Genomic DNA, 7793 nt, shown 5'->3' with positions numbered 1-7793 from the left:
TTATTGTTTCCGTTGTATGTAAAAGAGTTATTTTACAGTTCTTTTACAGTTGTTTCTCTCATGAAACTGCCATTTATTATAACTTGCCTTTGCCCTATTGAGATACTGCACCAGACTTTTATCTTAGGGAGTCAGACAGGATGCTCCAGCATGGAATTCACCTCGAGACAAGAATCAACTGTAATATCTTACAGACAATTATTATCTATTCTCCCTCCCATCTGAAATCTATAAAAAAAACCTGCATGTGTTAGATTCTTTGAGTTTTGCCTCTGTCAGTGCATGTTCCCTTGGGCAAGACAAATTAAAGGACTGCCTTGTTAATCTCATCTGTGGTCCTGAGAAGTTTCTTTCAGAAATGTTCCTATCAATTATACTTGTTTATTTATCTGTTACGGTCCCTGTGGGCCTGCAGCCTCCATCATGGGCATAGACATGGTTTGGCTGTTGTCAAAGAAAGGATTATATTTCCCCCCATAGAGAATGGTTGCAGTTTTCCTTGCTGTAGAGGCGTAGATGACATAGGACTTTAAGCTGGAGGCAGTACTATGCGCAACCTAAGTGGGGTTGATGTAGAAGGGGACCTAGGTGGTGTTGAGACGTAACTATAGATCTAGCAATGACGGTGGTAAAGTCAGGCAGCTGGTTTTGTCTCTTTTCTCCTTGTACAGGTTACTCTTTTGCTGGTTACTCAACCCTTAGGCCCCAAGCTGCACCTGCATTCTGTGGTGGTGCTGTTGCTGGTTGGGGCTGTTATGCAACCGAAAAGGGGTCGAGGTCCAAGTCCAGTTTCAGCCCAGTGATCTGGACATACTGTACTGTAGAGATGAGACAAGCCTGGAGGGTATGATGGTGGTATTTGTAAATAAGCAATATCATGTTTGCTTCCTTTATCTATTGATGTATCTTTACAATGTGGTTCTGTAGTCAGTTTTATTTGTAACAGTTTATACTTTGCTTCTTTCCCCCCTTACCCAGGCTGGGCACAGTTTCACAGTTTCTCTGTGAGCTTCAGTGACCTACTTAGTCTTGACTGAGTAAGGCTGGTTGTTCCAAACAACTATGTCAGTATCCACCCCTACTGACTGAAGATCAGTCTTATCTCCCTGACTGAGAATCCCATGTGGCTCCCACTAGATATCAGGAAGGAAAAACTACTGTGTAGTGGAGGTTGAGGCTGCAGAATCCAGTGAGTTTGTCTTCCCCAGGGTGAGCTCAGTCCACCATCTGTGAACTCCCCTGACTACCACTTAGCATATCACACTTCTGACACCAGAATTGCTGTGAATGCTGTGATGATTTCATTTATTAAGGCAAAAAGCTGTCCAGACCTGCCTGGCCCTATCTGAAAAAGTAATTGCTCCCCGTTTGCTAAATCATGAATGCTGAGTTTAATTTCACTTGCCACACCCAGGCCTTATTGAATCAAGAAATAATTTAAATAGAAGCTCTCAGATACAGTAAAACACTCTAAAAGATGGATAAAAGCAACACATCACATGCTGTGATCTAAAGAAATTCAAGAACAAGTGAGAAACCAAGTCATTGATATGTATCAGTCTGTAAAGGGTTCCAAAGCTTTCTAAGGATTTTTTAGACTCCAGTGAACCACAGTGAGAACCATTATCCACAACTGGAGAAAACCAGGACTGGAACCTTTTCCAGGAGTGGCTGGACTATCAAAATTACTCTAAGAGCATAACGATGACTGACCTAGGAGATCATAAAAGAACCCAGAACAACATCTAAAGAACTGTAGGCCTTACTTAGTTAAGCTGAGTGAGAAGTGTCTTTTGCCACTTATGACCAAAAAGAAAACAAAGGCTCGTCTCACATGTGCCAAAAACATTCTGATTATCCCAAACACAAAGGCAAATATTCTGTGGGCTGATGAGACCAAAGTTTAACTTTTGGAAGGTGTGCTTTGTGTTACATCCAGCAATAAACTTCGCAAGCTTTTTGTGATCTTCTGTAAGCTAAAACAAATCTGTCCTTGGGAGGACTCTCCATTAGATTACAATGTCTTTACGTTGGAACTGGTCTCCCCAAGGACCGATGTGGTAGTTGTTTGTATTTTTGTTTTGTTTGTATAGCTGTTTCCTGCTCCCCAACCGGTCGAGGCAGATGGCCGTTTAACTTGAGCCTGGTTCTGCTGGAGGTTTCTTCCCCTAGGGGGAGTTTTTCCTCTCCACTGTTTGCCTAGTGCTGCTCAAGTTGATCTTGTTGGGCTACATGTGTTTCTTGTCTGTCTTGTGAAGCACTTTGTAACATATGTTTAGAAAAGTGCTCTATAAATAAATGTATTATTATTATTATTATTATTATTATAAACTGGTGGTGTGATGGTCTGGGGTATCTTGCCCTAATTGTTGGAACCATGAATTCTGCGCTGAACCAAAAAATTCTGAAGGAGAAGGAGAAGTCACAGTTTGTGACCTTAAGTTCAAGTTGGGTTGAGCAGCAGGACAACACACAAGCAACTCTGACTCTGAATGGCACAAACATCAAATACAAATAAATAAATTAATTAACTATGTTTTGAAAGTGGCCTAGTTAGGTCCGGACTTACATCCACAGTTGTGGCTGCCAAGCGTGTCACAACCAGTTATTATGTTTAGGCGGCAACTACATTTTCATAAGGGCCAGGCAGGTTAAAAACAGGTTTGCAAAACCAAGTTTGCATTTGGTTTTTACTTTTTTTAGCATTCAATTTTAATTTTTTAAATTTAAATGTTATTTATATTTATAGTGCCGAATCACAACAGAAGTCATCTCAAGCTCTTTACAGTGTAAGGTTTAAGACCTTAAAAAATGCTAAGCATATACAGAATTATATAGAAAATCCAACAATCCCACGCTAGGCAACAGTGGAGCGGAAGAAACAGAAGAAACCTCTGACAATGAGGCCTGGCGCAGTTTTCAACCGTGGCTCCTGGATTCACTTAAGGTGGACTTGTTTTGTTATTTTGCCAGATTAGCTTGCTGAATGTTGTCAGTACTGCTAAACAGCTACAAAGATTTAAAACTACATTTATGGCAGTAGTAGGTTGGACAGTGTTAATAAAGCAAGTTTATGTAACATCATTATAATGTGGTACAGGTTAGAAGTTTCAGCAGGCTTTGACGGTACTCTAGTACTATTAAGATTGAAGTTACTCTAAAAAGTACAGAATCACTGACTTAGTTGTCTCTCAAACTTTTGTATTTTTATTTCAGCACACCATGAAGCTGCAGTGACGTTAGGATAAATTACAGTGTGTGTCTTTGTCTGTCCTGTCGTCGTCCTGCAGCTTCTTCTAGTATTGCTTTCCAAACAGCACTGACTTTTCAGCTGCTGATTTTTACACTGGGAACGTTACAGAACTCAGTAGATTGAAATTTGTCACAACACAAGTTATGCCCAACAACAAATATTCTGTTAAATGTATTTCTGTGTTCAATCTGAAAATGAATTATTTTCTTTACACTTCACATGCATGTAAACAGCTGTTGTTTCAATAAGCTTCTGCAATGTCACAACATTTATTCCCATTCTGAGTTGCATAAATTTTTCACCAAGATCTTGTATTGATGATGGGAGAGTCAGACAGCTGTGCAAAGTCTTCTCCAGCACATCCCAAAGATTCTCAATGGGTTTAAAGTTTGCACTCTGTGGAGACCAATCTATGTGTGAAAATGATGTCATACTCCCTGAACCACTCTTTTACAATTTGAGCCCTTTGAATCCTGTCATTGTCATCTTGGAATATGCCTGTGAAATCAGCACTGCCCCCACAGGCCTGTACAGTAGGCACTAGACATGATGGGTGCATCACTTCACCCTCCTCACTTCTCACCCTGATGCTCCCATCACTCTGGATCAGGGTAAATTTGGAAAGCTGCATTGAGTCCTACTGGAAATATAGTTTCATTGCGACAGGTTGTGTTTTTTTTTTAAGAAGAAGTTTTTGTAAGAACAACCCGTCACCATAAAACAATATTGGTGGCGGCAGTAGCTCAGGTGGTAGAGCAGTCTACAAACCCCAATGTGAATGGTTTGATTCCCAGTGCCAATTGGCTTCTTGCTGAGGTATCCTTGAACAAGACACAGAAACCCTGTAGTAGCGCAGACATACTGTCTGGCAGCTGTCCAACCACAATTTCCCTAAAGGCATCAATAAAGTATTCATTATTATTTGAGCTCTAACAGGAGGAAGTGCTATATGTGGGGTAATGTGACTGACCTCTGACACCACTGACTTCACAGCCATCCTCAATCCTTTATTGTATGATGTAATCCATGAACTTTTGTAGTTGGGGTAATTGTACTTGACAAGAACAACCAAGTGCATTGGAAGTCATAGTCTCAGACAACTTCAAATGGAGCCATTCATGATTCCCATCTTCACAAGTGCTTCTCAAGAACATGACATGAATAGGCTGTATCGACCGAGATAAAGAAGTCAGTGATAACACAATCTGAATTTTGGCATTAATGTTACCCTGACACAAACACTGACATTAGTTCACATTACAGTAAGTGCTTTTGTTGGGGTAGTAAAATTGAGCTATGCATCTTCAGATGTGTGAGTTGAAAATTGTTTTGATAATCTCAGTAAGAGATGCACTCCAACTTTAGTCACATTCTTTAGAGAAAAATTGGGAAAGTGCTATGAAGTTGGGATGTAATGCTTCACTGAATACCAACACGTTTTCACACATTGATACCTTGCATTGTTACACTAATTCAACATTAACAATGTTTCTACACATGCAATGCAACTCAATGGTAGGAGTTAATTTGTCTTATTTCAAAGCTCTGCAGCCAACTACATATGCATTGTTTCATTGTACTGTTCAGATGCATTGATGAAGCTGCAACTTGTCATGATATGTAAATGCACTGAATCAAGAAAATTGCTGAATAGCTGACTAATCATCAACCATCAACACCTCACTAGAGTAAAAGGTGATGGCTGTGATTGACCCATTATCAAGTCCATTGAAACTTGTGCGGGAAGGGCTTCATTCTGTATTTAGGGTGGATACAATCCTCCAAGTTGAACCACTTTCACTGTGACTGGAGCACATTGCAGAGGATGCCAGAAGGAATCATCTAGTTTATGGGGAACTTGTGAGTATGTCATTTGGATTTCCAGTCTGTGTAATTGGTCTAAATTTAGCGCTGACTTGTGTTTGAATTCAGTAAGTTCAAAGTGTTGAGACTGTTGTGTGTGAGAAGAGACAGAAATGGAGGTAAAAGGGGATTCAAATCACATTCAGATAACTGCATTGACAAAACACAATCTAACCTTATTAACATTTCTTTCACATCATGTGTGCAACAGAAGAACATGACATGAATAGGCTGTACCGACCAAGATAAAGTCAGTGATAACAAAATCAGAAATTTGGCATTAATATTACCCTGACACATACACTGACATTAGTTCACATTACAGTTGGGGTAGTAGAATTGAGCTCTGCTACAATTCTCCAAGTTGAACCACTTCCTCTGTGACTGGAGTACATTTCAGAGGATGCCAGAAGGAATCATCTAGTTTATGGGGACGTTTACGAGTTTACGTGCAACAAATAGAAAATCTGATCTGGAGCATATTTTCAAAGCATGGTTTACAGATTTTATGTGTACAAGGACAGAGAAAATGAGTGTTGAGTGAGACAACACTCATTTTCACAGTGCAAACTGTGTGAAATAAGAAAATAAATGGTGTAAAGTTAGGTGACTTGACAGAAAAGTATTTAAAATGCTTAGATAGAAATAAGAACTGTAAAGCTAACAACATTTGTTTGTAGAGGTGCAGAGCCATCACCGATGGGAAAAACAGAGAAGGTCGCCAATCTGGAGGAGTTGGCTGCCATCTTGAAAGAGGCACCAGTTAAACCTTCAATACTGTATATTTATGGTGTTAAGTTCAGTCTTGAACAAACTGATAATTCTGTTTATCTGTGAAGATTCTCAGTCATCCAGGTGAAGTTATCTTGTCCTTCTTATTCTGCCTCAGACAAGTGACTCAGACAAATACATATTCTAAGTGAAATAACTAAGGTTATTGTCACTGACATCATTAATGCATCCACAGTTACTGTAATGTCTTCCTTCTCTGGTTTGATGAACAGAGGAATCTAGTATGACATACTTTATTGATCCCCTTGGGAAAATTGTTGTATAATGGGAGATTGAATTTTGTCTTATAAATCTATAATCTTATATATATATATATATATATATATATATATATATATATATATATATATATATATATATATATATATATATATACACAGTGTTCCCAAATGGAAAAAGCATTCAACCATCAACAATGAATATGTAAGCATTTTACTTACTGTGTTTTGTGTTTACACATGTGCATTGCTTTACATGACAGTGATGCGGCCAGTTGTAACATAGGTATTTTATATGTAGCTCCTGTACTCATGAGTCATCTGTTGCAGATGAAGTAACATAACAAAGGCTTTTTAATAGCTAACATTTCAAGTGTACTGTGTTTAGGAATGAATCTTGTCTTCAAGCAACTGAAAGACGGCACCATATCACAAGAAGATGGCATCAGTCAGATACGATTTTCCAGTCAACACTGCGAGAACATGACCAGGACATTTAGGCACCGACCGAGGCAAAGGAGAGACTTAAACTCATCCTAAGTGTAAATACCCAGGTACAATTACTTGTGTTTGTAGTTGATTTAAATGAAATTGGCCACCACCTATTCAGCCCTGTTTGTTTTTCAGTGTCTCCTTTTTACTACTTTTAAGTTAGTGATTAGTTGAAGCTGTTTGTCTGTCTACACCATACAAATATGTATTTTTGACAGGTAAACACTGTGAGATATCACTTCCTTGTGTCACAGTTAAGATTAGTGTGGGAAAATATCAGCCAATTAAGGTTCCATCAGCCAGAAATGGATTAACAGATGCATGTAGAAGATTATACATAAAATAATTTTGGTACAATCGACACTGAAATTGACTTTGTTTGGGAAACTGATGTAAAATATGTGATGTTACTGGCGTAAACATGGCAACCCTGATTGTGGTAATATGGTGAGCAGAATATAAAATGGAATCATTATTAATTAACTCATTATCAGTTTGACATGTACACTGGACAGATGTACAGATGGAGCCACTGCAAAGAAAACACTGTTTTTGACACGTACAGTGTTTTCCAGTTAAAATCTTTCCTGTAGTATCTAGTACATAGTATCAACCATGCATCATTGTTAACTGCAGCGTGTGTTGTCTGTCTCTAATATGTTACAGAGAGTGTCACTTATCTAAAGTACAGTTATGATAGAGAAAATTTAATAGAGTTGGATCTGAAGACAAAGACATGGATCGCTCTGAAACCGCAGGCCAACATCATCCAGTCAGTAAGGACTATAAGCTTCTTCTTCATCAAAGTGATGAGCCTCTCCCACTAACACCTCTAATTCCTCTGGATTGAATTTCTTCCTGCGGTTAAGCTGGTCTCTCTCCAAAGCCTTCATGGTGGACACTAGTGAAACACACAATCCAGATTTCAATATGGCCGCCTCCACCTTGTTTGCTCCTGTTCAATCACGTACCTATTCTTAGAGCATCAAACGAAACGCAATGCTATTTAATCTTAGTGGGTGAAGATTAATACTCTTGAGGCTTGAGGCAGAGAGGAGGTGCAGACAAACCAGGTGTTTATTCTCACCCACACAAACCATGAACATAAACAACACACTAAACAAAAACGACGGCCTTCCTTTCATGGAATAAGCTGGCAGTCATTTTATACTTAG

This window comes from Anabas testudineus, chromosome 11 (genome assembly GCF_900324465.2).
Source record: "Anabas testudineus chromosome 11, fAnaTes1.2, whole genome shotgun sequence".
In the NCBI taxonomy this organism is placed as follows: domain Eukaryota; kingdom Metazoa; phylum Chordata; class Actinopteri; order Anabantiformes; family Anabantidae; genus Anabas; species Anabas testudineus.
This window is presented reverse-complemented; position numbering follows the sequence as displayed.